Source organism: Schistocerca cancellata, chromosome 4 (assembly GCF_023864275.1).
Source record: "Schistocerca cancellata isolate TAMUIC-IGC-003103 chromosome 4, iqSchCanc2.1, whole genome shotgun sequence".
Classification (NCBI taxonomy): domain Eukaryota; kingdom Metazoa; phylum Arthropoda; class Insecta; order Orthoptera; family Acrididae; genus Schistocerca; species Schistocerca cancellata.
The window spans coordinates 610,351,864-610,378,405 of NC_064629.1; the positions used below are offsets into that span (position 1 = coordinate 610,351,864).

General features: G+C 44.0%; 1 protein-coding gene across 4 annotated transcripts in view; it reads left to right on the plus strand.

Moving 5' to 3' along the window:
• Positions 1-26,542, plus strand: part of LOC126185203 (protein O-linked-mannose beta-1,2-N-acetylglucosaminyltransferase 1-like) — an 842,885-nt gene that overhangs the window by 473,870 nt on the left and 342,473 nt on the right. Inside the window, exon 1 of one of the 4 annotated variants that reach the window (XM_049928082.1) lies at positions 5,294-5,368. The exons of the other annotated variants lie outside the window; for them this stretch is intronic. The gene's annotated coding sequence lies outside the window, so the exon portion shown is untranslated. Of the gene's footprint in view, positions 1-5,293; positions 5,369-26,542 lie in introns of those variants that run through there. 4 annotated transcript variants of the gene reach the window in all.

A 26,542-nucleotide genomic window follows, 5' to 3' on the forward strand; every position in this document is an offset into this window, starting at 1 on the left:
TACAGCATTCTTCTTGGCTGCATATATATAATTATAAACAGATAGCTATTGAGGCCTCACTTAGGCCATACGTTACTAAGCGCCTTGTTAGAGGTTGCTTCCTATCAGCTGAAGGCTACGCTACTTTACTACTTGACGTCCCTAGCAAGAGTGGACGAGAGCTCGCTAGGAACTTGTATAAGCCGCGGAGCGGCGCTGGTCGCGACTCGCGGGTCCAACGATACTAATACGGACCGCGGTCGATAACTGCAACCCCTAACAAGTATGGTATCGAACGTTGATACCACAGCTCCTATCTAAATTCCGTAGATATTATATTCTGATACAACGTGGCAGCCCTTCATGTACAAGAATCATATGATATAACTTTTAAATGAAATCACTGCTGCGATTTGACCTTTTTTAAACTGTTCATTCACTTCACTATCGTGATTATGGCTGTAGAGGCATTTTTGTGTGCAATGTGAAAACTGAAACCAATATAAGATGTGATCTGGGGTAAAACCACTCGAACCCGGTGAGCGAAAAACATTCACATAGCTGTCCACTGGTTTCATTCGGTTGTTTCATTTGACTGAAACAGCTTACTGAACTAAAAAAAAGTCGACTGAGCATTCGGTTATTAAGAGCAGTCGACTGGCCCATCACTACTGGCGAGTGTACACGTCCCTTGCTGGCTTTAGCCGTCAGTGCTGCCAGCTAGATTATCAAAGCAGGGCCGGCCACGGCGTGCCAAACTTAATACGGGCTGCGTGCGGGACACAGCTCCGCCTATTTTTTTTTTTTTGGTAAACATTTTTTTGGAAAGCAGTGATCAATTAATGTTATATTTTGACTAAAGTTCAGTCTTGATCACTCATGTATGTTTTAATGATATAGGTAACCGGTTTCGGTTCTTTCTACAGAACCATCGTCAGACCCATGGCTCCGTTAGGATGGTAGGCGGAGCTCTCCTCGCTGCTACGCAGTCAACGGAGTTGAGTGATCAAGACTGAACTTTAGTCAAAATATAACAGCTCCGCCTATCTCGGCTTTTCTCATTCCTTCCTGGAAATACTCGGTACAGATCGACATTTCATTCAATATTGCCGTGTGGCATTTTTCGGTCGTACCAACTAACTTCAGTTCGGCAGAATTGTGGTAGCAGCTTTGTTCAGCCTTCGCTATTTGTTCGTGATAAGAGGTCTGTTCTGAAAGAAGATCCGACCGGGTGCGGAATGAAAACCGCAGTGAAAATCAAAAATTTTTTGTTCACAACTCTTAGCCACATCTTCTAGCTACCTCTCTAAATAGTCCCCGCTCCGACTTAGACATTTGTCGTGGCGTTGTACAAACTTTCCAGTACCCTTGTCACAGAAAACAGCCGCCTGTGCTTTCCGCCAATTCTCTACGCTGGTCTGCCTTTCGTTGTTTGTGCCAAAATGTTGTCATCGTAGCCAGCGGTTCATGTGAGCAGAGATTAACAACGGAGGTAGTCAATTAAGGGCTGTATTGTGTGTGGTCAAACACTTCCCATCGAAAACGCTGCAGGAGCGTCTTCATTGCCCCTGTAGAATGCGGCTGAAAATTGTCTTGAAGAAAGAAACGCATGATACACTCCTGGAAATTGAAATAAGAACACCGTGAATTCATTGTCCCAGGAAGGGGAAACTTTATTGACACATTCCTGGGGTCAGATACATCACATGATCACACTGACAGAACCACAGGCACATAGACACAGGCAACAGAGCATGCACAATGCCGGCACTAGTACAGTGTATATCCACCTTTCGCAGCAATGCAGGCTGCTATTCTCCCATGGAGACGATCGTAGAGATGCTGGATGTAGTCCTGTGGAACGGCTTGCCATGCCATTTCGACCTGGCGCCTCAGTTGGACCAGCGTTCGTGCTGGACGTGCAGACCGCGTGAGACGACGCTTCATCCAGTCCCAAACATGCTCATTGGGGGACAGATCCGGAGATCTTGCTGGCCAGGGTAGTTGACTTACACCTTCTAGAGCACGTTGGGTGGCACGGGATACATGCGGACGTGCATTGTCCTGTTGGAACAGCAAGTTCCCTTGCCGGTCTAGGAATGGTAGAACGATGGGTTCGATGACGGTTTGGATGTACCGTGCACTATTCAGTGTCCCCTCGACGATCACCAGCGGTGTACGGCCAGTGTAGGAGATCGCTCCCCACACCATGATGCCGGGTGTTGGCCCTGTGTGCCTCGGTCGTATGCAGTCCTGATTGTGGCGCTCACCTGCACGGCGCCAAACACGCATACGACCATCATTGGCACCAAGGCAGAAGCGACTCTCATCGCTGAAGACGACACGTCTCCATTCGTCCCTCCATTCACGCCTGTCGCGACACCACTGGAGGCGGGCTGCACGATGTTGGGGCGTGAGCGGAAGACGGCCTAACGGTGTGCGGGACCGTGGCCCAGCTTCATGGAGACGGTTGCGAATGGTCCTCGCCGATACCCCAGGAGCAACAGTGTCCCTAATTTGCTGGGAAGTGGCGGTGCGGTCCCCTACGGCACTGCGTAGGATCCTACGGTCTTGGCGTGCATCCGTGCGTCGCTGCGGTCCGGTCCCAGGTCGACGGGCACGTGCACCTTCCGCCGACCACTGGCGACAACATCAATGTACTGTGGAGACCTCACGGCCCACGTGTTGAGCAATTCGGCGGTACGTCCACCCGGCCTCCCGCATGCCCACTATACGCCCTCGCTCAAAGTCCGTCAACTGCACATACGGTTCACGTCCACGCTGTCGCGGCATGCTACCAGTGTTAAAGACTGCGATGGAGCTCCGTATGCCACGGCAAACTGGCTGACACTGACGGCGGCGGTGCACAAATGCAGCGCAGCTAGCGCCATTCGACGGCCAACACCGCGGTTCCTGGTGTGTCCGCTGTGCCGTGCGTGTGATCATTGCTTGCACAGCCCTCTCGCAGTGTCCGGTGCAAGTATGGTGGGTCTGACACACCGGTGTCAATGTGTTCTTTTTTCCATTTCCAGGAGTGTATATACTAAGATGGCATCTGTTCTTTCGGACATGTCCGAAAGAACAGATACCATCTTAGTATATATATAGTTAAGGCTCACCGGCCACTTGACCATCTTCTTCTGTGCGAATGGACAAGCAGTGCCCGAACTCTTACGGGAATCGGCAACGCGCCGCGAGTAATGAGTATAATGGGCGGGGGCACTACGAATGTAGTGCGGGACAATACATTGAGAATGTGGGTTTCGCGGGAGGCGTGCTAGAGATGTAAGGAGGAGATCCCGGGTTCGAGTCCCGGTCGGGGCACACATTTTCATCTGTCGCCGTTGACGTATGTCAACGCCTGTGAGCAGCTAAGGGTGTTCATTTCATTGTAATTAGTAACGCATGACATTTATGTTATGTGGGCTGCGTACTTTCTGGCAAAATCTCTCATCAGATCCACATACTTGGCGGGAGACACTGTTGTTTTAGGCACTTCTGCGTGATCACTTTGCGCTCTCAACTGAAAAGAGTGACGCAAAGCGATCGACAGGCACACTAAAGACGCTGCCAAACACATCTGTGCAAAGTTCCACCGGATTTTCACAGTGGTTTCCATTTCGCGCCTAATCGGACCTTACTTTCCGAATACGCCTCGTATAACGGACGTTCAACGCTCCAGTGGCCCAAAGGAGGCAGTCGAACGATCTATCGCCGCAAACCTTTAAAAGTGTACAGAAATGCACAAGAGATGGATGAGAATTCTCATTAAATATTATGCAATCGTATAAGCGATGGTTACTGCAAACCTGCTACGCAACGATATGCACGAAAAGCTGCCAATGAAAGAACAAACAATTACAATGATCGAAAGACGGGATTCATTGTCGTGTACATCAAAAAGGACTTTATGCTAAATTTGCAGTCATGCAGCCCACGAAGAAATTAGTGGTACGAATATTAAAATTTATGAAGTCGTACGCATTATCTCATTGTCAGTTGCAACAGTTTTCGATGGAATTGAACTGCAACATACGTTAGTCGTATCAAGGGGCATGACTGGAATGAATTTTCGATTCAGTACTAGCTATCATTGAATTTATGATGAAAAAAGTATTTCAGGAACGAAATTTAGAAAGTCCAGGATGGATTGCAGATCTTTCATTTTAAGTGGGCTTGACTGCACTCTCCTGACACTAAAAGACTAGAAGGCGAGAAACAACTGCTTTCTGATTTGACGAGGACGCATCTCAGAAGAAAATAGCGTTATAGAAGGGACACACAGAAGGGACACATTCCGTAAGCTCAGTGCTGTTAAAGAAAATGCGAGGTTTCAAGAATTTATTGTGGCCTCGGAAGAATTACAGGGATAGTTTCCTAAACGTCTTGAGGACAATGCCAGTTTTACATCTGTTTTCGAAATGGTTTCGAGTCCGTTTGTTCTTTGAGTTCAAAACCCCCTGTGCACGTGTAGATGTAAGTGACTGACCTGCAAGGTAACACCCGTTTCATTGACAAACCCGTCTGCGTTAAAGCTATCCAGGAGGTCTATGTTACTTTCCTCAGGTAGAGTTTCCACGTCTCCATACTGGGATTGCAAAGGTGCTACAATATTTGGATTGACATATTTGTGTGAAAGACGTTTTTCGATAATGAAAGTCACGATTACGTGGCAGCCTGAATGCGAAACTCTGTGAAATTGTCGGTGCCTGTCTCTATGCCGACAGTTTCTACCGTATAAAAATTATATTGTGTCTTCTGCCCGCCAAAAATAATTAAATAACACTGAAAATTTGAATTGCTTGTGATTTATGTTGTTGCGAAATGTGGAGTATAAATCAAAGTCGTACGTAGTGCGACTACATGGCCTTTTAATATCGGCGCGTCCGCAGTTTCTCGCTTTTGCCCCTCCTCGCGCTCAGCAGCGTGCCCTGGCGTGGGAGGAAATGTGCAACGAGGCTGAGCGCTGTGGCGCTACTGCCAGGACGCGTCTCGATAGCCGCTCCCGAGTTAAAGCAACCTCACCCTATCGCCAGACATCTAATGACGGGAATGGAATTCTAACAGGGTGCCACCCAGCGTCCATTCCCGCATCGAGTTTTTAATTCTTTCGTGCTTTGTTCGGAAATGTGATGCCGAGTCGTTTGCTCGGCACGAGTGGGGGTGGGCGACCGGCTGCGGCGGCCGTCGCGCGCCGAATGAGCCAACAGGTGCTGCGGCTACGGCGGCGGCGGCGCGGCGTCGGCGGCGGTGCGCGTGCGCGGGGGCTGCACAGGCGCAGGCGAGCCGGCGCTTCTCTGCCACCCGCCGACGCCACCGACGCCGCCGACGCAGTCGCCTCGCAGCCGCAGCCGCAGCAGCAGACACCGGCGTCGCTCCCGCTCCCCAGGTACGCGTAACACTCCGCTCCGCCACCGTTCGCTTCCAGCCCGTGACGTCGCAACTTTCGTGTCTTCCCCTTCATTCACGTTACCAGTTCCAATAACTTTTGTTCCATACAAACAACTATTAAAGTATCAAAATTACGGGTAAAATTATTTATTATTTACGTTTCTTTATTTTATTATTACTATTATTTTAAAATTGAACAAGCCTTATAATTTCGTCACATGACCAGATGTTGCAAGTTTCATCTTGTTCATCTTCAGACATCTCCACTCTTTTGCATTCAGAACATTTTTTACTTGTAACGTAGTCAATTAAACTTCGTGACTCTGGTAACACCTCCACGTAAAACAAATTGAAGTGTTCAGTTGTGATGATACTTGATCCTATCAGTAGGAGGCTTCATTACTGTATCAATCCGCCTTTCTAATATTTACAGCGTAACGTCTGTTAATTGCAATCGGCGCAACTGTGTTGATATGAATGTCGCACATGTACAGTAGCTGATAGTAGTAAAAATTACCTGGTTATGCACACTCTCAGACTACTTGTACGATTTAACAACTGTTTAAGTTTTTGTTTTTCTATCCTACGTAGTAATTATGTGTAATTTAGTCCCGTCGACTATTCGGAAGTTCCGTTTCCCAGGGTTTTTGACTAGCGGTTGCTTAAATGAGAACAATAAGGTGGCTACATTTAACACATCCACAGTGCTTCGCATTAGCCGGCGTGACCACAGTAAAGAGTTCGTCTATGCGGAAAAATTGTGTGTCCTCTTGCAGATTAGTCTCAGGAATTTATTCTTGATAAAATGTTAGATTTATGAGCTGAGGAAACTGGAGAGATCTAACAGATTCACACATCGCGTGGAACATTTTCACGGTTTTCTTCACGATTCTGGTCACAGCAGTGTCACGTAAACACGTAATAGACTTAACACGTATACACTAGATCTACATTCCAGTAGAACCGATGAGTTTTGATCACTGCAGCGTGATTACCAAATAGTTACAAATTATTATTATTATTACTGCTAATTTTCCAGTGCTGTGAGCGTTCCATCGGGTGCCAGTTCGTTCCAGATAGGTTATCCGAATATAAGCCAAATTTATATAAATATCAAAAGGTTTTTTGTAATTTTTCCGTGAGGTGTGCAAATTATTTTTTACTCTTCAGATTTGTGCGTGATCATGCTCGGAGCAATTGTCGAAACTGCCAATATTTCACGTCTATCACAGTGCTACAAGCCGATACCCGGAGCATGGAAACAGTGCCAAATACAGTGAGTTAATGCACCACAATCATTTTAGTCATATCGGCCGGTGGAGCACATGCTGTTCGCATCACGCTCGACGTTCAAAGCGTTATGTCCATTGTTAGAATGTATTGAGTCACATATTATTGAAGTTCTATTGTGGTTAAAAGTTAAATTATCATTCATAAAAATTACCATTCTGCTTTTATCGTCGTACCTTGCGATTAGTTACGACTTTTTTATTTCATCAGACAAGAAATGAAATGGTGTGTTAAATTTTAAATAAGCGTATAAATTATACAATAGATGAACCACGTTCAGCATTGTACTCATGAGAAAATGTGCGAGGTTTGAAACGTATTTTCAAGCGACATATTAGGCCAGCATCTCTTTGTTGATTGGGAGCACAGCGAGAAATGTGATATATCAGAGCAGGCCTAGTTACGCCTCGAAATCGCTTTAACATTTTCCTGACCTCCCGACATGACTCTATGCTGGGATAGAATTAATCGGAACGCTTTGTGGATAAAGTAGGCGAGTTTTATTCCCTTCATTTCGTCCATAAATCGTTGCTTCCAGCTTGTCAGTACTCAAATGCCTTGTATATGAAGTGTGTGTAAACGCTATACACACTACCACACCCAGCAGCGCAAGTACGTCTGAATTTATCGATACATCTCGCTCGCCTTGACGTCTACGGGGTAGGGGAGAGGGGGAGAGGGGGGTAGAGGGGGGGGGTATCGCAAGTTAACATGTCATCTAGTGACCTCACTTAAAATGTGAAGAAATATAATCACTATTATATTTTTATAGGAATTCCATAAGGTACAGGATAGTTTTCTAAAATACACGAGTGTAATACTGCCAAACATTGCGCATTTCGGACGATATCTTCAACGAGCCTGAAAGGCCGTGCAGTTTGTTATACACATTGACATCTTTGTAAGTTGTGTATAATGTTAATTTAATAATTTCACTCGCGCCAGACGTTCGAGTCCTCCTTCGGGCATGGGTGTGTGTGTAGTTTGTTCTTAGCATAAGTTAAAGTAGTGTGTAAATCTAGGAACCGATGACCTAAGCAGTTTGGTCCCTTAGGAATTCACACACATTTGAACATTAATAATTCCAGACAAGTCACATACTAGTAGTTCGTTTTATTAATGGTGAAGAATTTGTGATCGGTCCCTAACAATGAGCTCCTTTTACGAAATGATATTTAGAATCCTATAATTACACATGGATTTAGTTCGCTGCTTCTTACTGCAGCAAAACTTGTTCAGATAGATTCGCTGCAATGTAAATACCTCTGTGCTTATTTGCGTATGCGGCAGCTTCATCACCAGACGCGTATGTGAGATGTCACAAGTGCTAGCAACTGCCAATACAATATTTTCAATACTACTAGCACGTCAGCGATCAATGTCATATACTCCAGCACTTCTTTGCAGTATTTTCAAATATCTTTTTGACATGTATGTATACCATTTATCTTTCACAGCTTGACATCAGCATTTATTTCAAAACAGTTTCGACTATTTTACCAAATTTTCGTTACAAAATCTGTGATTTATGTATCCGCAGGGAATTTTAAGCGAATAGTACTGTAACATATTTTTCAGGGTGCTTTTTCAGTTTAGTATATTTATTTAACTATTCAAATTGTGCATGTTGGACATTTCAATACCAGTGTGCAATAAACCAACTTTGATACTGATCGTATTTTTATTTCTACGTAAGTTACGCTCGGTTGAAATTAGAGTATGGAGCACTGATCACACCACTTTTTTTTACTGCTTAAAATTCTTGTCGAAATTAACTGGTATCAAACATAGCCACTTAGTTCAAATTAGACGGAATTAGTGCATATAGTAAGACATAAGGCCAATAACTGAATCGACAATATACCTGCTTGCAACAACCGCATTATTCCAGGAAAAATTTTCGTGGAAGCTAGTTTAACGTCATTCTGGCACTGCTCGGAAATATCCTACCTGGTTGCCTCAGAAAAGCCGGCCGCCGTGGCCGAGCGGTTATACGCGCTTCAGTCTGAAATCGTACGACCGCTACGGTCGCAGGTTCGAATCCTGCCTCTGGCAGGGATGTGTGTCATGTCCTTAGGTTAGTTACGGTTAAGTAATTCTAAGTTCTAGGGGACTGATGACCTCAGAAGTTAAGTCCCATAGTGCTCAGAGCCATTTGAACCATTTTGTCTGACATTTAGTATGCTCGTATTTTGTTCATAAGGCTTCAGTGCTGAAATGTATTGAACGCCTTCCGGACGTCGAGGAGCGCGGCATCTACACTCTGTTGATCCATTGTGGACGCGGAACAGCGGCTGGTCAAATATTTATTAAAGAAAATTGCAAAACAGTCGTACGTATTTGAGAAGTTATTTTATTATATTTTGACTATCAGTTTCGGCATTTCAGTATGCCTTCTTCAGGCTCCATATGCGCTCCATTTACAGATTTTCATATGTATCGATATTGGCATACAGGAGCCATCAGTGTCTGGATATCATGAATTCGTTATTCGAGTCCCGAACTCGTCAGTGTCTGGATATCGTGAATTCGTTGTTCGTGTCCCGAACTCGAATACCTATTTCACAATATCCAGACACTGATGGTTCCAGTATCATTGTATTTGATATCTATATATTAAATGCATATCGGGCCTGAAGATGGCATACTGAAATGCCGAAACTGGTTGTCAAAATAAAATAAAATAACTTCTCAAATACGTACAGCTGTTTGGCGATCTTCCTTGATAAAAACAGCACCTACTTGAGCGCCTGTGTTTACTGCTTCTGAATCTGACGGACGAACAGAGCAAACTGGGTTTCATACAATCTTTGTTTTCGGAACCCATGTTTATTCCAACAGAGCAGATTTTCGGTCTCTAGAAATGTCATAACACACTATCATAAAACATGTTCGAAAAATTCTGCAACAGATCGGCGTCAGATATAAAGGCCTATAGTTCTGTGCGTCTATTCGACGACCATTCTGGGAAGCGGAAATGACTAATTTGCGCTCAAATAAAACTACGGTTCGGTAGTTTTGGTACAGTACATAAATAACGTAGTAAATCGTTCGATTACCGGTATTATTGGTAGCACTGGTAAGGAAGGAAACGTAAATGAATGTGTGTGAGAGAGAAAGTGGGCGCCGACGACTTCATTTTGTTTTTTGTTTGTTCGTTTGTTTTGTAAGTAATATGAATCGCTCATCTTTCATTGTCAGTCCATTATGTATTTTATATCATTACAAAATATAAATTGTTTTTTTACAAGTAATAAAAGTTAGTTGATCGCGTAAGTTGTGCCCTTTTATGTAACCAAAGCAATTACTTTTGATGCAAATACACTTAAAATTAACACTACAGGTAGTCTGCAAAAACCAGCAGAGTCCTCTAACTGGGGAGGTATCAAGAATGATGTCCCACAGTGTTCAGTCTTGGGTCCCTTATTGTTCTAAATATATATTAACGACTTGCCACTCTGTATACTTGAAGATGAAAAGCTAGTTCTTTTTGCTGATGATACAAGTATAGTAATCACACCCAACAAGCAAGAATCAGCTGAGGATATTGCAAATAATGTCTTTCAGAAAATTATTAAGTGGTTCTCTGCAAATGGACTCTCACTAAATTTTGAGAAAACACAATTTATACAGTAAATAGCATAACACCATTGATAAATATTGACTATGAACAGAAGTCTGTTGCTAAGGGAGAATACTCTAAATTTCTGTGTGTGTACATTGATGAGAAATTGAACTGGAAGGAACACATCTATGATCTGCTGAAACGTTTATGGTTCAAATGGCTCTGAGCACTATGGGACTTAACATCTGTGGTCATCAGTCTCCTAGAACTTAGAACTACTTAAACCTAACTAACCTAAGGACATCACACACATCCATGCCCGAGGCAGGATTCGAACCTGCGACCGTAGCTGTCACGCGGTTCCAGACTGAAGCGCCTAGAACCGCACGGCCACACCGGCCGGCTGAAACGTTTAGGTTCAGCTACTTATGCTATTAGGGTTATTGCAAATTTTAGTGATAAAGATATCAGTAAATTAGTCTGCTATGCCTATTTTCATTCACTGCTTTCATATGGCATCATATTTTGGGGCAATTCGTCATTAAGAGAGAAAGTATTCATTGCACAAAAGCGTGTAATCAGAATAATAACTGGAGCCCACCCAAGATCACCTTGCAGACATTTATTTAAGCAACTCGGGATATTCACAGTACCTTCGAAATACATATATTCAGTTACGGAATTTTTTATTAATAACCCATCCCAATTCAAAAATAACAGTGAATTGCATAGCTACAACACTAGAAGAAAGGATGACCTTCACTATTCTGGATTAAATCTCACTTTGGCATAGAAATGGGTGAATTGTGCTTCCACAAAAATCTTTGGTCATTTGCCAAATAGTGTTAAAAGTCTGGCAGATAGCCAACCAACATTTAAAAGCAAATTAAAAGAATTTCTGAATGACATCTCCTTCAAATAGATGAATTCTTAGATATGAAGTAGTAACTATAAAAAAAATTATTTTGTGTGAAGAAAACTTATGTCAAAGTTACACGTTCCACATCATTACGAAATGTCGTATTCATGATCTATGGAACAAGGACTAACGTATGTAATGTATGTATGTACGTACAAACATAAAAAATCTGTATAATTATTGTTGTTGTTTTGTACTCAATAGAACGTTCGCCATCACGATAAAATGAAGAATTTCCTGTTACTATTGATAAGTGCGAAAGTTATTTATGAATAACACAAACATGTTTTATATAAGTCGACGAAGTGTTGAAGCGATGTCTGATATGTTTTTGGTTCGGGTTTTTTCTTTTTTTAAACAAAATTTGCGTTTGTTTTGAGGAAATTGCTTTCTTGAGCGCTATATGATGAGTCTTTATTTTTTTATTTTTGCTACAGATTTTTTCTGCTTCACGTTGTAATTCAAAAATTTTCGAATAAAACCTAAATTAAGCATTGAAAATTTGAGTTACGCTTTAAATAGTTTATTTTTAAGTAACAGATAGGAGGATAACTATGTAGAACAAAAATGTCCCTTAAGTGACACATTATTTATATACCTGGTTTTTAGGGGACTTTAGTAAGACACTGGTCGTAGACGCAAAAAAAAGGGATCGAAGTAAGGTATCACCCGATACGTATGCAAAACACCTGACGTACTGGTAGCGTGGTTACCATCTTACCTGGCCAAGGCTACTAAGAGAACTACAGTAGTTTATGCTTACTTACGATGGTCTACGGTAACCTAAGGTAGTTTCACAAATCTAGGAATGACCTGCGCTTTTTTCCAATCATTACGAATGCCTCGTTCCCCCAGAGGTCTACGGTACACTGCTACCAGAACAGGACTAGCTCTGCGCATATTTCATATAGAATCGAATAATTCATCGGTAGTTTCCTAAAGAAAGACATTGATGAGTTGCTGAAACTTTGTAAGTTTTCCATAAACAGTTCTCAGCGATAAATTTAATTCATTCTGCAGCTGCCTAAATGTTTTCATCTGAAAGACGACCATTACTTGGAATGTCGATAGCTCTGAGCGTGTAAGCAATTAGTGAAATGGAATAAGTATTGAGAATGCTAGAAATAGTTCTCCCTGTCATATGAACTGTGGAGCAGACTTGTAGCGACGTACCTCTTTAGCCTCCTGACTATTAGGAGGTGGCGCTAGTCGTGAAGGAGATATGTCCCCTTTCGCACTTGTTTCATACAGCGCTGTGTATACGAAACTTGTCGCCGAAGATTAAACTGCATCAGAGCGCATCCAGTATCCACATTCTGAGGAAGGCTGGACAAAACTCCCCTGCGTGGAGACGACGACTTCCTCTTTCTAGTCAAGTCTCCCTCTAGTGCTGGCACCCCTGCACCAGAGTCTGAAGGCTTAAAAAGTTCTCATGTGTCCTGTTCCTGAATGTTCTTTGTATGTCTCTTGAGGAAACACAACAACTACGTACGTTGTTTTGAAACTTCGTTTTATGTCTTGACCCGTTACGGGCTTTCGCCTTTCTTCTGTTTCGAATCATACATTTAAGTCTGAGTTTCAGTGAAGACTGACTTATTTTCTCGCTGCAATGAAAATAACCTTGTTCCAGTGGTAAGTACCCAGCGACGTGGTATAGTAGTAACACACTGAGCTTCCATTCCGGAGGATAATGATTCAGATTCCCTATCCGGTCTTTATGCTTATGTTTACCGTCGTCCTTTTAAAAAGATAGGGCCAATTTCCTCCCCCCTCATTCCCGAATCTATGTATGTGCTCCGTCTATAAGTTAAACCCTAATTTTCCTTTGTTATTTTATCCATTTCCTCGACATATTACGACTTTTCCACATCTTAGAGTCCACTCAGTGTACAGTTTAAAAGAATTATTCGCCACTTGATGGACTTTTTTGTCTTCTGAGTGGTCTGAGGCGGCTCGCCTCAATTTTCTCCTTCAGGCAGATTCTGCATCTCAGAGTAGCACCTACACCCTGCGTCCGCAATTATTTTTTGGATATATGCACATTCTGACTTCCCATACAGTTTTTTTCCTCTAGGTATCCTATCAGAGCGTTTTCAGTATCGGTTAAGGTATTAAATGTCATGCATCTTACTCGGTCGATTTTCCTACTTCGCTGACACACGTTGCAATTCTCTGCCCCTAGAGGGCTCCGAATAGTAGCCTGTAACATGGCGGTGCGTCACGTAACTATGGTGTGCTGTAACCGAGTTTATAACAGCAGAAAACTTCGACCTCCACACATGGAGTACTCGCACCTTCAGCATAACTATGCCAGACCACACACGAGCTCTGCGACATCTGCCACAATCCGACGCCTTGGGTTCACTGTCATCGATCATCCTCCATAGAGCCCCGAATTGGCCCCTTCCGAGTTTTGTCTGATGCCAAAAATTTAAAGAACACCTTCGAGGACTTACTTTGATAGTGATGAAGTAGTGCAAGCAGAGAGGAGGTTGTAGCTCCGTGGACAACGTCAAACATTCTACAGTGACGGTATATATATATATATATATATATATATATATATATATATATATATATATATATACAACAACAACTAAGGTCATCAGTCCCCTAGAACTTAGAACTACTTAAACCTAACTAACCTAAGAACATCACACACATCCATGCCCGAGGCAGGATCCGAACCTGCGACCGTAGCAGTCGCGTGGTTCCGGACTGAAGCGCCCAGAGGATCTTACCACAAATTTCCGAATTTCCTGTGGTTTCTGAACAATGGAAGCCGATGAAATAGCATACGAGCCTTCAGTCCAGTCTGCAGAAGACTGCGTCGAACCGACGACACAGACAGCTGCACAATGATGCAGGGTCGATCCAACACTGCACAATAATCGGGCACTTCTCGCGTGCTGTAGTTCTGTGTGGGGTCTTGGGTTGGATTGATTTGGCGGAGGAGACCAAACAGCGAGGTCATCGGTCTCATCAGATCAGGGAAGGATGGGGATGGAAATCGGCCGTGCCCTTTCAAAGGAACCATCCTGGCATTTGCCTGAACCGATTTAGGGAAATCACGGAAAACCTAAATCAGGATGGCCGGACGCGGGAATGAACCATCGTCCTCCCGAATGCGAGTCCAGTGTGCTAACCACTGCGCCACCTCACTCGGTGACGGGGTCTTGTCCCCGCTCATTGCTGTGTACGGTTTTCTTCATCCCGTAGATTCTACACACCCTTCATTTTATTACAGGCGTGCACCATACGATCTGAAATGTCATTGTATGTCAGATTCAATTACCAGAACCGGATCACTGTGCTTCGAACGCACATGCTGATCCGCCCTTTGGCATCGACGAACGTAGTGCCGCTTTCTGTCATCGATGTTACAGGGCGCTGCCTGAATGTGCTTACGCCATCTCTCAGCAGTCTTCATCACTTTGTGTTTACACAGCCTCCGGATTTATTATGGCTTTCCTTTCTGAACCGTTGATGTGTGTCCGCAAAGGATTAAAATATGAAAGTCCAATTAAGTTTAAAAGTAATAAACATTTTTTCTCTGATGTGTGTTCTGTTTCGATACTTGTTTCTGTACTGCATAACATTGCCAGGCGTCCAGTTACAAAAACCCGATGATCCCACAAGATATTTGGAGTAATCACTCGAAAATTAAAACGTAATTGACTGTCGAAATATCGTGTGGTACAAAAACACTTGATCCGCTTATGAGTCCGACAATAATTCTTCAGTCAGCTATGCTGGAACGCACCAAGAATCACACATTAATTTTGCATTTAAATCAATTTGCGGTGTATATTACGACACACAAATGAGAACAATAGGGTGTCTCCTGACGAATAAAAGGGCTTGGTGAGAAATTTCGCCTGAAGCTGTGCAGCCAACATTAAATCACTGTCGTGCGTTTTCTTCTTCAAGACAATTCTCAGCCTCTTTCTGCAGGGGCAATGAAGATGCTCCTGCACCGTTTTCAATTGGAAATGTTTGAGAAACCACAATACAGCCTGTAATTGTCTCCCTCTGACTTTCATCTCTGCTCACATGAACCGCTGGCTATGAAGACGACATTTTGGCACAGACAACCAGCTGTAGGCCAGCGTAGAGAATTGGCGGAAAGCACTGGCGGCTATAACGAGGGTATTGGAAAGTTGGTACAACACTACGACATTGAAAGTCCATTAGACATTTTTAATGATAGTAACACTCTAAGAAGTCCGCCTCCGTAGCTGAGAAATCAGCATTCGATTCCCGGTACTGCCAGGGATTTTTCTTCGGTGACAGGGCTGGTACGGGGTGCACTCAGTCTCGTGAGGACAACTGAGGAGCTTCTCGACCGATTAGTAGCGGTTCCAAGGTCAAGAAACCCGACAACGACCGGAAGAGCGGTGTGCTGCCCACATGCCCCTCCATACCGCAACCAATGACGCCACTGTTGAGGATGACGCGGCGGTCGGTCGGAAATTTTTCCTTACCTTCTTTTACACTCTAACAGTTATAAATTAATTGAAGAATATCTGGCAGTTGGTTGGGTATGAAGAGAATCGTGTGATGGCTTTCTGAGATCGTTTACTTTTGGCTTATTCTCGTAAGTGAGGCAGCAACACAGAGCACAGCAATAGCCTGTGAGCATTGCTCGTTCCTAAAGCTCTTGGTGGAATATTTATTCGTGTTCATCACTGAAAACATCACAACAAGGAGGGTTAAAGTTTAGGTGGGAGTGGACGAAATGTTCAAAAATGGTTCAAATGGCTCTGAGCACTATGCGACTTAACTTCTGAGGTCATCAGTCGCCTAGAACTTAGAACTAATTAAACCTAACTAACCTAAGGACATCACACACATCCATGCCCGAGGCAGGATTCGAACCTGCGACCGTTGCGGTCGCGCGGCTCCAGACTGTAGCGCCTAGAACCGCTCGGCCACCACGGCCGGCTGGACGAAATGTATTTTAAGGGAAATGTATATACTGTACGAGCCTGACATCACGTTGGGAGAGATTCCGTTTCTGCAGCCTTAATCTTAAAAGTTCCGCCTACTCCTCGGACAAATCCAAGGTCTCGAATGATATCGCTCAGTCCCATTTGACTCAGACTGTGTGGCTGATCATCTATTTTGTCAAAATCAGACTCATTGCATGTGGAATGCTTGCCTGGTTTTTATTCTCCCACACTATTTTTATTTTCTACTTCAAGCTCATGAGTTTGGAATGGAATAGGAACTGCTAAACTACCTGAATGTGTACTAGGTCGAATAGCAGTTGGAAGATTAGGGTACTGAACTGTTCCGCCTTTCATCATTGACAGAAATTGCGTTTATCGGTGGAGTCCGTAAGAAATAGCAGTTATCTGTATGGTCTGTAGGTTCTCGCCAAACCATAGGCACTGCAAAGCCACAGGTCGCTATATTTTGTTTTTCATACATTCTCGTAGTGTAATTGATCAAGATTTGTAACATAAATGCGGAGCTCATGACTTACCTACATTTACATCTACATACGTACTCCGGAAGCCACCGTACCGTGCTTGGGGGAGGAGTGGGGGTGCTCTGTACCACTGCTAGTCATTTCCTTTCCCGTTCCATTTGCAAATAGAGCGAGGGAAAAATTATTGTCTATATACCTCTGCACGAGCCCTAATTTGTCTTCGTGGTTCTTACTCGAAATGTACGTTGGTGGTCGTAGAGTCTTCCTGCATTCAGCTTCAAATGCAAGTTCTCTAAATTTTCTCAGTAGTGTACCTCGAAAAGACCATCGCCTCAGGGGATGCCCATTTGAGTTCCCGAAGCGTCTCTCTAATACTAGCATGCTGTTCGATCCTACCTTAGCAAATCTAGCAACCCACCTATGAGTTGCTTCGATATCTTCCTTCAATCCGACCTGTTGGGCTTCCCAAACACACGAGCAGTGTTCAAGAATGGGTTGCACTAGTGCCATATACGCGATTTCCTTTACAGATGAATTATACTTTCCTAAAATTCTCCCAATAAACCGAAGTCGACAATTCGCCTTCCCTACTACAATCCTTAAATGTTCGTTCCATTCCTTCTCCCCTATCTTCATACCAAAATAATGCTGACAGGCCGGCCGGTGTGGCCGAGCGGTTCTAGGCGCTTCAGTCTGGAACCGCGCGATCGCTACGGTCGCAAGTTCGAATCCTGCCTCGGGCATGGATGTGTGTGATGTCCTTAGGTTAGTTAGGTTTAAGTAGTTCTAAGTTCTAGGGGACTGATGACCTCATATGTTAAGTCCCATAGTGCTCAGAGCCATTTGAACCATTTTTTAATGCTGACAGGCAGTCTTCATAAGACGCGTCAGACTGCGTTTTTGTGACAAAACGTTATTTCACCACAAACGTAACAAAAATTATTCACTGCATTTACACATTTTTGCGGCGTTTTGATTCAACATGTTTTACATTTCAAAAGCATTCGAAAACTAGAAATTCGACACTAATTGCAGCACAAATAGTATGAAACTAATAGTCACAGCAACAGCTATAATTTTAAATCCCAACGTTTTTGGTTAAACTTTACCGTGACTGCTATTGACATTAAATGAAACAAGTTTACTGTTACCAGTCACAGTGACTGGTAACAGTAAACTTGTTGTTTCATTTAATTAACAGCAATAATGTTTGTAACCTGCGAACAGTTGGATAATGTTGTGTTTTGTCATTTAACAGGTGTGACAATTCCGGAAAAAAAACTGCCCACACACTAACAATACAGAAAGGGACAAAAATAACATGTCACTGTATCTGCAAAGCCAGAGCTTATCGGTCAATTTTGTAATGAATTTTGAATTCAGTGGGTGGAAATACATGAGAGTTAGCTATTTTTGAACTCGGAACGTTTTCACTTTTTGGCCAGTGTTATTAACAATCTGCTGCAAGTAGTCTTTTTTCCGTTTAGAAAACTACGAAGGCCGTTCAGTAAGAGATGCAACATTTCTTTTTTGCTGAAAGCAGGTTGATTTTATTCAGGATTCCAATACACCATATTATTCCGCACTCTTTTGGCTACAAAAAATAATCTCTGTTCAATGCGACGGCCTTACTATGCTACACTCTACTGGTCGACGTCGGAGCCAACGCCTTGTGGCAACAATAACCCCCCCCCCCCCCCTCCATCATTCATGTACTGCTTCTCACGAAGTGCATCCTTCATTGGGCCAAGCAGATGGCAGTCGGAAGGTGTGAAATCCGGGCTGTAGGGTGGGTGACGAAGAACAGTCCGATGAAGTTTTGTGAGCTCCTCACGAAAGCGCAGATGTGTGTGAGGCCTTGCGCTGTCATGGAAAAGGAGAAGTTTGTTTGAATTTTTGTGACGACGAAAACGCTGAGGTCGTATCTTCAATTTCCTGAGGATAGCACAGTACACTTCAGAGCTGATGGTTGCACAGTCCCCTTCAGGGTTCCAGAAGACCGTTGCCATTACCTTACTGGCTCAGGGAGCGGCTTAGAACGTTTTCTTCGGAGGAGATGTAGTTTGGCACCACTCCATCGATTGCCGTTTTGTTTCCATTCTGCGACGATGTTCGACAAAAAATTGTCACCATCAGCCTCATAATGCACAAGCAGTTCCACAGAGATGGTTCTTCGTTACTGTTTATGACCTTGTGTTAGGCGGCGGGAACACTCCGTCTTCAGGCCACGAGTGGCCTACCGGGACCATCCGACCGCCGTGTCTTCCTCAGAGGAGGATGCGGATCGGAGGGGCATGCGGTCAGCACACGACTCTCCCGATCGTTATGATGGTATTCTTGACCGAAGCCGCTACTATTCAGCCGAGTAGCTCCTCAATTGGCATCACGAATCTGAGTGCACCCCGGAAAATGGCAACAGCGTCTGGCGGCCTGGATGGTCACCCATCCAAGTGCCGACCACGCCCGACAGCGCTTAACTTCGGTGAGCCACGGGAACCGGTGTGTCCACTGCGGCAAGACAGCCGGCGGGGTCACACCTTTGAGTGTCAGAAATGGTGAACGACTGTGTCAACATTGCCAAGAGAGACATTCAGTTGTGCAGCGAGGTGTTTGATTGTGATCCGTCAGTCACCTCGAATGAGAGTGTCCGCACGTTCCAACAGAGCAGGAGTCACAGCTGTGTGCGACACACCGGCACGCGGGAGATCGGTCGGGTTTGTGCAACCTTGTTTCGATGATGACAGTCGCCTCGCCCAACGATTCACCGTACTTTTGTTCACTGCCAGGTTTCCGTAGACATTCTGCAAGCGGCTCTGAATATCAGCGATGCTCTGGTTTTTCACCAAAAGAAACTCAATGACAGGTCGCTTGGAGCGCACCTCCGATACAAAACTCCATTTTGAAGGCTACGTATAGTGCCACCACTTATCGGAACTGATGCGGGAATATTCCACGATGTCCCACAACAAATTTCGCATCTTTACAACCTAAATTGCCCGAGAAAAAGAATGTGTTACAGTTCTAGGAAGACGATCAGTACATATCAAATCAAAAATCAAAATAACTGAAGAATTTCGACACCTGGTTCACGAAAATGTACTTATAGAATTTAAAGAACCAGTGTTTGGTGAGTGATTCAGGAATATGTAACATCTTTCGACTTGCAGTTCCTCTATCGTTTGAAAATGAAATGAACTGAATTTCCATTAAGAGTAGCTCGGTTAGTCACATAATCAATCAGGCCTGTCAAGTTCTAATTAACCGGGAATAACATATTTTGCATGTCGGCTTTTGGTTCGTGACTCGATATAGCCAGTTGTGAGTTTCCCTTTTGGTCGAAAGAAATGACTTGGCATAAAAGTAAAATCGCGAAGTCCTTGTGGCACGGACGTTAGAGATTTTGTATCGCACAGATGGTACCTGGGGCGCCGCTGCTGTGTCGGCCGCTGCTTGTTTAGGCGGCGCTGCGCGGCAGATATCAGCGCCAGCCGGAGCCGCCTATTCACGCTGCTCCATTCTGCGGCTGTGTCGCTGCGAGGATAACTCCCTCGGCGACGAGCTGCAGCCGCAGCCGCGGCTACCAACAGATCGCGCATCCTTTAATCTCTCAGCCTTCTCCATCATTTGTAGCTTTCTGAAAATTAGCGAATGCCTGGAATTGCGAAGGTAAAGCGGCTTGTTTCTCAAGTCGTCACGCAATGGTTAGGTCAGAGCAGTCGAGTTCATATAAGGAAAATCCGGGAGAGATGGCGCACACTTTCAAACCACGTATGTGAAGTCCCGTGGTGAACTAGTAAAAAATTTTTGTACACAACGAAACAAACCAGTTGTCTACGACATACAAGTTTTTGATTTTTTTCAATGTAACATTTAAATATAATATTTGACGATGCCCCGTAGGAGGTTCGAGTCATCCCTCGGGCATGGGTGTGTGTATTGTCCTTAACGTAAGTTACTTTAAGTAGTGAGTGAGCCTAGGGACCGATGACCTCAGCAGTTCGGTCCCATAGTGCCTTACTACAAATTTCCAATTTGACGATGAAAACATCTGTACATTGCGCCGTCTATCCCTTATGCTATGAGTTATAGGCCGCATCCTAAAAAAAAACTGCAAAATTGCCCTGTTTCAAGTAAAAAACTGTATACAGGGTGTTACAAAAAGGTACGGCCAAACTTTCAGGAAACATTCCCCACGCACAAATAAAGAAAAGATGTTATGTGGACATGTGTCCGGAAACGGTTAATTTCCATGTTAGAGCTCATTTTAGTTTCGTCAGTATGTACTGTACTTCCTCGATTCACCGCCAGTTGGTCCAATTGAAGGAAGGTAATGTTGACTTCGGTGCTTGTGTTGACATGCGACTCATTGGTCTTCTGCGAATGGTTCATCCAACAATGTGTCAATCCTCATTTCAGTGCAAATGTTCTCTTTGCGGATGAGGCTTCATTCCAACGTGATCAAATTGTAAATTTTCACAATCAGCATGTGTGGGCTGACGTGAATCAACACGCAATTGTGCAATCACGTCATGAACACAGATTTTCTGTGAACGTTTGGGCAGGCATTGTTGGTGATGTCTTGATGTCTTGATGTTCTTCCACCTACGCTCAATGGAGCACGTTATCAAGATATCATACGAGATACTCTACCAGTACTGCTAGAACATGTGCCTTTACAAGCACGACACAACATGTGGTTCATGCACGATGGAGCTCCTGCACATTTCAGTCGAAGTGTTCGTACGCTTCTTATGGTTCGGTGACCGATGGATTGGTAGAGGCGGACCAATTCCATGGCCTCCACGCTCTCCTGATCTCAACCCTCTTGACTTTCATTTATGGGGGCACTTGAAAGCTCTTGTCTACGCAACCCCGGTACCAAATGTAGAGACTCTTCGTGCTCGTATTGTGGACGGCTGTGATACAACACGCCATTCTCCAGAGCGCATCAGGGATTCCATGCGACGGAGGGTGCATGCATGTATCCTCGCTAACGGAGGACATTTTGAACATTTTCTGTAACAAAGTGTTTGAAGTCACGCTGGTACGTTCTGTTGCTGTGTGTTTGCATCCCATGATTAATGTGATTTGAAGAGAAGTAATAAAATGAGCTCTAACATGGAAAGTAAGCGTTTCTGGACACATGTCCGCATAACATATTTTCTTTCTATGTGTGTGAGGAATGTTTCCTGAAAGTTTGGCAGTACCTTTTTGTAACACCCTGTATATACACTTACAAATACATTTTGGATATAAATATGTTGTCGGATGAAGAAAAAACAATGAAACTAGTTCAATGATTTAGATAACTATATAACTTTTTAATAGTTGACAACGTTAAAACTAAGACATATCTCCCGTCTGTATACTGGCAATAGGTTCCCTCAATTTTTCTGGATCCCAAAGACCACGATGTTTCACCCTTGGTTTTTGTTTGTAATAGGTACACATCTTTATTAAGCCTAAAAAAATGGCTCTGAGCACTAAGGGACTTAACATCTGAGGTCATCAGTCCCCTAGAACTTAGAACTACTTTAACCTAACTAACCTAAGGACATCACACACATCCATGGCCGAAGCAGGATTCGAACCTGTGACCTTAGTGGTCGCGCGGTTCCAGACTGAAGCGCCTAGAACCGCACGGCCACACCGGCTGATCTATTAAGCCTATAACGAATGACATATAATTAATTTGATTGGTTGTTTTACTCTAAAAATCAAATACTGTGCATTTATCTTCATTAGACAATTTGAACAACTTAAAATGCATGCTAAGACATTTGAACGAAAACATCAGCAAAATATACATGTTTCCACTTATTTAACACTGTAATTTGATTCGCGCAGCAAGTATCCGTAACGAAAAAATGTGCGACATATGTAACTAATGTTATAGTGGCATGTATCCTGTCCTCCAGGGGAGAGACACCGCACCTTACAAATTCATGATCTTCGCAGCCCAGATGACCGCACTAGAATCAGAATCTTACTGTTAATACAGCTACATAAACATATGGGAATATGAGACTGTTTAGCATAGACTAAGAACTACTAGTGATGCTGAAAATGCTTTGAAGGGTAACTATAGACTTGCCTCAGTTATTCTACCTTAGCTGATGGAAAAATTACTCTTTCGAAACACTTTTATTAAGACCTGGCGTCCACTGGTCAACTGGAGTGCCGATACACGCACACTGTGTCTGTATTTGACGAAACTACGTGGGGTGAGCAGTCTACACCGCATACGGCGCCTCTCCTGGATTTACGCTATCCATTCGGCCATCCAGATTTACGTTTCGGCTGCCGCTGTGGACGAGCGGTTCTAGGCGCTTCAGTACGGAACGGCGCTGCTGCTACGGTCGCAGGTTCGAATCCTGCCTCTGGCATGCATGTGTGTGATGTCCAAAGGTTAGTTAGGTTTAGGTACTTCTAAGTCTAGGGGACGAATGACCTCAGATGTTAAGTCCCATAGCGCTTAGAGCCATTTGAGCCAAGTACGTTTCCCACGCTATCCCTAAAGCGATTAGGGGAAGCTAGACGTCATGAGGGCACAAAAATGGATTTTTTTAAAAATAAGATTATATGATTCTTCCTGATTCTAAAAAAATTATACTTAATGTACTGTACACTGAGGTGACAGAAGTCATGGGATACTTCCTAATATCGTGTCGGACTTCCTTTTGCCCTGCTAATGCAGCAACTCGACGTGTCGTGGACTCAACAAGTCGTTGGAGGTCCCCTGCAGAAATATTGAGCGATACTACCTCTATAGCCGTCCATGATTACGAAAGTGTTGTCAGTGCAGGATTTTGTGCAAGAACTCACCACTCGGTTATGTCCCATAAACGTGCGATGGGATTCATGTCGGGCGATCTGGGTAGCCAAATCATTAGCTAGAATTGTCCAGAACGTTCTTCAAACCAATAGCGAACAATTGTACCCCGGTGACATGATGCATTTTGATCCTTAAAATTCCGTCGTTGTTTGGGAACATGACGTCCACGAACGGCTCCAAGTAGCCGAATATAACCATTTCCTGTCGACGGTCGGTTCAGTTGGCAAGAGGACAGACCACACTACTATGAAGCCACTAAGCCGGCCGGTGTGGCCGTGCGGTTCTAAGCGCGTCAGTTTGGAACCGCGTGACCGCTACGGACGCAGGTTCGAATCCTGCCTCGGGCATGGATGTGTGTGATGTCCTTAGGTTAGTTAGGTTTAAGTAGTTCTAAGTTCTAGGGGACTGATGACCTCAGTAGTTAAGTCCCATAGTGCTCAGAGCCATTTTTTTATGAAGCCACTACCAGTTTGCATAGTGCCTTGTTGACAACTAGGGTCCGTGGCTTTGCGAGGTCAGCGCCACGCTCGAACCCTACCATCAGCTCTTACCAACTGACATCGGGACTCATCAGACCAGGCCTCAGTTTTCCAGTCGTCTGAGGTCAAACCAATAGCGTCACAGGCTCAGGAGAGGCGCTGCAGGCGATGTCGTGCTGTTACCAAAGGCACTCGCGTCCGTACTCTGCTACTATAGCCCCTTAGCGCCAAATTTTGCCGCATCGTCCTAACGTATGCGTTCTTCGTACGTTCCACATTGATTTCTGCTGTTATTTCACGCAGTGTTGCTTTTCTATTAGCACTGACAATTCCACGCAAATGCCGCTACTCTCGGTATTTAAGGGTAGGTCGTCGGCCATTGCGTCGTCCGTGGTGAGAGGTAATGCCCGAAATTTGGTATTCTCGGCACACTCATGACGCTGTGGATCTCGGAGTACTGAATTTCATAACGATTTCCGAAATGGAATGTGCCATGTGTCTAGCTCCAACTACCATTTCGCGCTCAAAGTCTGATAATACCCGTCGTGCGGCCATAATCATGTCGGAAACCGTTTTATACGATTCACCTGAGTACAAATGACAGCTCCGTCAATACACTGCCCTATTATACCTTGTGTACGCAATACTACCGCCATCTGTATACGTGCAAATTGCTATCCCATGACTTTTGTCACCTCAGTGTGTAGCACCTCCTCATTTTCGTGTTTAAATGCGTTTCTAAAACAGATGTGGCTAGAGAATGCCTAGCTGTCACGCTGTTGTCAAACACAAAACCTGGCCTATAATTTCTCGTTTAATTTCAGCTCCACTATTTCATAACAACTCATTTGTGTAATATCCTTGTAGAACACATCATTTGTACTGTGAGCAAGAATTTATTGCCATCGATTACTTGCGTTTGCTTAGGTTTTTCGAATGTGTTCGTGTTTTTGTTGGCATGTCAGCTTTTCAGATTGGTGTGATGGACGCCGTAATATGTTTTAATGATGAAGCAACAAGCAGACTGAAAGCCATGAGCAGACTAGGTGTCAAAACTGGGGACAACACGAAAACTGGGCTGCTACGAGTGGACAGGTAACGTGTTGCTGAAGCTGAAAAAACTGATTAAAACACGACAGAGGAGGCCAGAATAACGAAGAAAAGTAAGAACACTAAAGAAGATGCCAAGCAAAGTCAGAATCAACAAGATTATGGCGCTGGTATGATTCCACATGTTATCGTTGAGAAGAAAATGACAAAATGGTTCTAATGGCTCTGAGCACTATGGGACTTAACTTCTAAGGTCATCAGTCCCCTAGAACTTAGAACTACTTAAACCTAACTAACCTAAGGACATCACACACATCCATGCCCGAGGCAGTAGTCGAACCTGCGACCGTAGCGGTCGCGCGGTTCCAGACTGAAGCGCCTAGAAAATGACATTCAAATCTTTATTTTCAGTTTCTGTTAATCAACGTTTCTGCATACTTAGGTATCAATATCTCATCCAGTATTAAAGCTACAAAAACGAAATTTTACATTAATGATAATATAGTCCTTGCCGACATAGTGAACCACATTATTCAAAAATGTGTTAAATACCTTAAGCTGGAGCACGTCCTATGTTCTTAAATTATTAGGAGAAAAACTTGAGTACTAAAAACATTTTTTTTTAAAATATGCAAAACGACAAATAGGTAAATATTCTTTGTTTACTGTTTCAACAAATGGTTAAAGTTTCCCTCCACTATCTATTAAAGTTTTCGAGTCATTAAATTTCAAAATACTAGTAAAAACGTCAGACCATGATGTCCAGGTCCCTTAAGGCGAGTACTAGGACGATTCCAAGCAGCACATTGGCGAATTCCTTACCCTTATTTGTCCAGTTCCTGTTTATGCCCTGTCGGTAATGACGTCGTCGTCGACGTGACTTAAGGACAGGAAGGGACTTAAAGAAATCAAGCTTTCAAGATACATACTTGCTTAAGCCACGTTTCTTTAAAGGCCTAATTACGAGCATATTTCACGGTGTGGTCGTGGTGGTCTATCGGGTAGAGTACTTGACTCCGGCCCTGGAGGTCCCGGCTTCGAAGCCGTATGGCAGTGGGGAATTTTCCTCGTTCCAGTCCCTCTACCACGGCCCAGGTCGGCTCAGCCTGCTATCGAATGAGTACCACGGACTTTTCCCGGGAGAAAAAGGCGGCCGGAGTGAGGGGCCCGCCACATTCCCGCTCCTAGTGCCGCGTCGAAGAAGGGCTGCATCCACCCACAGTCAGGCCAGTAGCCCGATCACGGGCTGTTCACTACAGACATTCTCTTACGTATTTTTCATGGCACCCATAATGGCTAGTCTTGGCAAAACCAAGGCAGTGAGATGAACGGTAAACTTAGTAATGAAGTCCCTCTACTGTCGTATTCAGAGGAGTTTTTACTTTACCAATGTGCGTTTCCGAGTAGCTTCGTCATCAGCTGGTTATGGAAGGACCTTCACTCCGATGTGAACACTTCAGAAACGCTTGTCTCTTAATTCTGCATTTTTACTTCGCAAGCTACCCTATGGTGCTGCGGAGTTGACTTTCAGTCCATCCATCGCTTGAGCCTTGTCCCGCAGTTACGCAGGGTCAGCCATCGTTAATCGGATTTGGCATGT